This window comes from Taudactylus pleione, unplaced genomic scaffold, assembly GCF_031769625.1.
Source record: "Taudactylus pleione unplaced genomic scaffold, aTauple2 ptg000454l, whole genome shotgun sequence".
Lineage (NCBI taxonomy): Eukaryota > Metazoa > Chordata > Amphibia > Anura > Myobatrachidae > Taudactylus > Taudactylus pleione.
In genome coordinates, this window is record NW_028284856.1 from 11,435,104 (window position 1) to 11,441,140 (window position 6,037).

The window sequence follows — 6,037 nt, forward strand, 5'->3', positions numbered from 1 at the left end:
ATGTGGGCTCTAAGGGGCACACTTACTCAATGTTCAGTAAGGTTGAACAGAAGGTGTAATGGTTAACATTGCTACCTCACACTGAGGTTGTGGGTTTGTTTCCACCTCGGCCCTAACTGTGTGGAGTTTGTATATTTTCCCTGTGCTTGCGTGGGTTCCTCCGCATGCTCCGGTTTTCCTCCTACAAAACCAAAAAGGATGTAATGGTAGAAATACACCCTCATAGATCGATTCTCGTCTTTTGGCCAAGATCAAATATAATATCTGTTCTTATCAGTTTGATATGTTACGCCCTCCTTCTAGGACGGTGGCAGGAAACCCATGTTCGTGCACAGTATTATATGACAACCAGGTTAAACAATGCTGCGGTTGTGAGTTCAGGTTTACCTGGGCAACCCGTGGTAGTATAGCTCTGCTAAGCATTATATCTCCCTACTGATGAGAGAGGCATCCTCATGATTGAACTCCATCTCTCTTAGTGTCACGTCTGTAGCTGAAGTATGGGACGTTGTGGGCCTTGGTTGTGGGAGGAAGTAGAGATGGGGGGCCTGGATATATGTTCTCCTTATGCACAGCTCTTGGGTGTTGGCGAGACCTGGGCAAAGGTGCGGAGTCTAACCCATAGGATCGTGTTCGCCAGTAACCCCTCCAAGCAGGATTTGGGCTTAGCTGCACCCTGTGAGCAGGTCGCGGTCCTTTGACCAGGTACCCAATCCCCGTGGGAATGGAGACACAGCTAACCTTGGCCCTGGGAGAAAATGCCTGGAGTAAGGCACTAAACAATATTACCAATAATGAGGTTTAGGACGTAGGTTAAACACTTGACACGGAGATCTCTAGAAATGTTAGATACACAGGTAGAGATGTAACTCACAGTTGCACGGGGGGTCACCAGAGACATTTGGGCACACAGGTGGAGGTGGTAGCACACTGCTGCACTGAGAATTCACAGGAGACGTTCGGGCACACAGGTGGAGGTGGTAACACACTGCTGCATGGAGAATTACCAGAGACGTTCGGGCACACAGGTGGAGGTGGTAGCACACTGCTGCACGGATAATCACCAGAGACCGGAGGCACACATGTAGAGATGGTAACACACTGCTGCACGGAGAATCACCAGAGACGGGAGGCACACAGGTAGAGATGGTAACACATTGCTGCTGACGCGATGGAGCAAGAACCTGGACCGGGAACTGAACTATAAGGGACTAGGGGCTTGATTCAGAGCCGAACGCTCTGACCAGATCGCTCGCTCTGAATCAGGGCCCTCCTCCATGAAAATGGAGCGGCCTTCTGGCCGCTCGCATAGCTGTGGGTGACCACCCACAGCATATGCGAGCGGCCAAAAACATGGTCGCGATGGTCTTGACCATCGAACTTGCGACGGAGACCCTGCGGTAGGGTCTCCCTGCCACAAGCCCTAGAGTGATTTTGGCTCTATCAGAGCCAAAATCACTCCCACTGACATCACTAGTGATGTCAGTGGGGCCGGCTTCAGACGGTAGGCGTTCCCTGGCCGGCACGCCCACCAAAGGGGGCGTGCTGTCAATCAACATCGACAGCACGCCCCCTTTAGTGCGAGACCTGGAGCGATGGAAAGCCTGTCGCTCCCCGGGTCTCGCGCATGCGCACGACGGAGCTCCCTCCGTCGTGCGCATGCGCAGTGGGGAACATCGACCCACTTGCGAGCGTACTGCCGCTCGCGAGTGGGTCTGAATGACCCCCTAGGAGACAACCGTTGTTCAGGCAACTTCCTGTAACCTGTGGGATAATCATATACCCAGGGGAACCCTAGCCAGGGACGAAGATACTGTCACATGGGCCGACTGTCATGGCGGCGCCCATGTCGGGAACTGCGATCCCCGACACCGGACCACTGCATACGGGGAGAATACTCAGCTCCCGCGCCACCGCGCCAGCCGCTCGGGATGTCAGAGGAAGCCGGCGGGACGGTAAGTGAGAGCCGATCCCCAGCTGAGCCCTGACACTTAGCACATACTGTAAATGAGTCGGGAGATCGCCTTGTCGTATATATACTGTATATGTATATATCCATATATCTGTAATTGTATATCCCCTGTAGAGTACTCTCAAGTTATGGGACTGCGACGTTTGGTCTCTCCCTAATCCAGTTTATATAGCCTGAGAGTTGTTCTTGTCTCCCTTTGGACTCTGGGCCTGATTCAGACGCGCTCGTGAGCGCTATGCGCTCGCAAGCGGGTTGATGGTGGGGCATTGAGCGTGCGCAATGCGCGAGCCCCGGAGCGAGTGAAGGAATGCCTGCCGTTTGTGGGCGGCCCTACTGACATCACTGGTGATGTCAGTAGGGCCGCCCATTAGAGCCGGAAGCTCACTGGGGCTTGCGGAAGACAAGACCCTACCACAAGGGCCTCGTCGCAAGCCCGATGGTCGTGACCATCGCTACCATCACCTGGCCGCTCGCAAAAGCTGTGGGTGGTCACCCACAGCTTAGCGAGCGGCCAGGAGGCCGCCTTTTAAAAAAAAATATGGCCGCCCTCATTCAGAGTGAGCGCTCGCTTTTTGCAAGCGGCTCTGAATGAGGTCCGCTGTCCTTGCGCTGTTATGATTCTACGAGTTATGAACTGTGGCCCCTTAGTGGGACCATAGATGTCTCTACTAACAGCTCTACTACATTTTTCACAGGGCGCAACTCTACAGAAGTAGTTCCAGGATCAAGAGGTAGAGGGTAGACTCTCACACCAGTTATGGTAATTGTTGGTACTTTACCTGCGGGTGCTGATGTCTGCGACGTTGACTAGAGGTCAGTAGAATCCAAAATGAGTCCAGAAAACTGGTCATTCGCAGGTAAGGAGCTTGCTTCACATACTAGGCAGGCACACTTGACAGAGATCCCTTTACAAAGGTAACAAGCTCACCGTGTGACATCGCACACATGACATAGCACCTAGGCGACTGTAAAGCCGACTTCTATCCCTATAAGGTACCTCTCTTCTCATCAGTTCCTACATTAGACATTTCCTTATACTGTACTTCAATGTTTGCCCTGTCCTAGCGACCAGAACCTACTGCATCAGATTACACCTCTAGTTTCTATTCCCGTAGGTTAGGTAGACCTGGATTTTTCCATTTTTGTATCGGTTCCATTATAAGGATAGAGCATAATTATCCATATTATTAGATTAGATTTGCATATCTTAGAAGATAGGTCTTCTCTATGGTACATATGCATCCATGGTCCTATCTCAGCCGTTATCTTCCTTACTGGAATTATACACATTGTCAGCCGTACACGGTGTGGCTTGGGACAAGTGAGCCTAGTTAGTGTATTCTAGTTGGTGTTTACCACTTAGTCCATGTCTTTTCCCAGATATCCGGTGGATCGGGGTCTCGGGCCTCTCCAGTGCTTCTAGACCTCAGTCTTCCTAGTTACTCGGGTTTGAACTCGTGGAGTGTGGTGCAGAATTTTCCTGTTGTTTTTGCAAGCAACCCATGCCTGTTCTAGCTCCAGGTTTGGTTCATAGTCCGTGCATTACTGCTCTTTAGTTACCAGTGTGGCTCGTGCAGCTAGAGGTAAGCAAATGTGTGTGTGTGTGTTTTGCACTGGTAGTGACTGAGTGAGGAGGGAAGGTTGTGTCTGGGGAATAGAGGGCAGTGGACAGGGTGAATTTGTGGGGGGCAGGCAGGAAGGAGAGGTAAACTAGCTCAGGGGTCAGGGAACTTTTTTACCTTTTACGCCAAAATATATTTAGATACTCCGGCATTACCCCCTTGATTTGAAAGGAAGGAAATCATATAGTAGTGCCCCCATAGTTATGCCCCTGTAGTAGTGCCTCCATAGTTATACCCCTGTAGTGCCCCCATAGTTATGCCCCTGTAGCAGTGCCCCATATAATGTCTTTGTAGTAGTGCCTCCATATAATGCCCTTGTAGTAGTGTCCCCATATAACGCCGCTGTAGCAGTGCCCCCATATAATGCCCCTGTAGTGCCTCCATATAATGCCCCTGTAGTAGAGCCCCCATATAACGCCCCTGTAGTAGTGCCTCCATATAATGCGCCTGTAGCAATGCCCCCATATAATGCAACTGTAGTAGTGCCTCCATATAATGCCCCTGTAGCAGTGCCCCCATATGACGCCCCTGTAGTAGTCTCCATATAATGGCCCTGTAGCAGTGCCCCCATATAATGCCCCTGTAGTAGTGCCTCCATATAACGCCCCTGTAGTGCCGCTTGTACAAAAAAAAAAAACATTTATCGTAATCCCCGCTCCTGCATCCGCTGCCGTCCTGTCCGCCCGGCTGCTCCTCCGAACTATGGGAGACACATCATGACGTCTCTCCCATAGTGCACATGGAGAGAGGCGGAAGCTGGAGTTCAGAAGAGCACTCCAGCCTCCGGCTAACGCGACGCTGCAGGGAAGGAGCCGGGCGCCTGCTGGTAATAACATCTCAGCGGGCGTCCGGCTTAGAGCCTCCCTGCGGCACAGCTGCGGGGTAATGGACGGACAGCCGGGCATGCATAGAATGATTCATATGCATGCCCAGCTGTCCGTCCATTACCCCCAGGAATTTCATTTTTACCCCATGTGGGGTAATTTACAGCTGTTCCCCGACCACTGAACTAGATGATAGAAATGAGGCAGGTACATGGGGGCAGGAATGAAGGAGGTAAAGAAGAGTGGTGAGAGAAATGCGGAGAAGAGTCAGGTAAAAAAAAATGGTGGGTACACACTACACGATATGTCGCCTGATCCTGCGGATTGGGCTGACATATTGTCCAAATCGGCCAGTGTATACCCACTATGCGTGAAGCTGCGCACTCCTGTGGGTCGTCCATCGGGGTCGTTCCATTGACCTGCATGCAGGGCTGATGGAACAACCCAGATGCCGATGTTGGCATAGTGGATGGAGCTGGTGCCCGACATATCGGACGTTTGGACACCACATCATGCAGTATGTATCGACCGCCTGATATATATTGCGTGGTCGGGTGTCGCATCACTGGGTACACACATCGGCAAGTGTGTGCCCAGCTGAAGACTGGAAATGGAATGAGGTATAATGAAGAGGGAGGAGGTAAATATATGGAGGCTGGTGTAGAGGGAGAAAAGCAATATAGGCAGATAAGGCTGCGCACACACTAAAATATTTAGGTTAGAGAAGAGGGGGAATAAAGGAAGTTAACCAGGTAGAGAGTGAGGACAAAGAGACACCCCCATAAATTGGGCTTTTTTATTGGGCTTTTTAGGATTGGGTTGGGCTTGTTTTTTGCTTATAGGTTGCTTGTCTTCCATTTCAGAGTTGGCAACACTGCCCCTGAATCCTCTTCAGATGCAGCACCATGCAATGAGTGGAACAAAGCAGCGCTGCATATGCTGTCTGAAAGAACAGCAGCCAAAAAGTGCACATCTCCAAGTGCTGATGAGTCTCCGTGCACAGGCGGTGGAGCCTCATTTAGGCATTGTGATGGCGGTACACAGCTCGTTCCTCATGGGCATCATTACCATCAGGGCAGCGGCTGTGCCGCCCCCAGACCATTGCTCTCTGCGACAGTATCGGCCACACCACCCTCGTTACAGCCCTGCGAGGAGGAGGTGGGACCCACTTTCCTCCGCACAAGGTAAGCTGCTCAGAGAAGGGGGCCCCCTGCACAAGGCCCCCCTTGGGTGTTAATACACTCCTGAGAAGCGTGAAAATTGGGTCTCTTCCTATACTTATGCAATGTATTTTGAACTTTCTATTTGCAGTATTTGAAAAAAAGACGCTGCTACCTGCAGCGTGTGAATCAGGCCCTGATTCAGAGCCGGACGCTCTGACAGAGCGCTTGCTCTGAATCAGGGCCGTCCTTCTTGATTTTTAGAGCGGCCTCCTGGCCGCTCGTATAGCTGTGGATGACCACCCACAGCTATAGCAAGCGGCCAGGAAGATGGTCGCGATGGTCAAGACCATCGCGACCATCGGGCTTGCGACTACACCCTTGTGGTAGGGTCTCGTTGCCGCAAGACCTAGAGTGCTTTCGGCTCAAACAGGGCTGGCCCCAGACGGAAGGCGTTCC

At 51.7% G+C, this 6,037-nt stretch overlaps 1 non-coding gene across 1 annotated transcript; it reads left to right on the forward strand.

The window, feature by feature from the left end:
• Window positions 1–226: 226 nt before the first annotated feature.
• Window positions 227–425, forward strand: LOC148505441 (U2 spliceosomal RNA). Its single transcript, XR_015869901.1, has one exon. It is a non-coding gene; the product is annotated as a U2 spliceosomal RNA (small nuclear RNA).
• The last annotated feature ends 5,612 nt before the right edge of the window (window positions 426–6,037 follow it).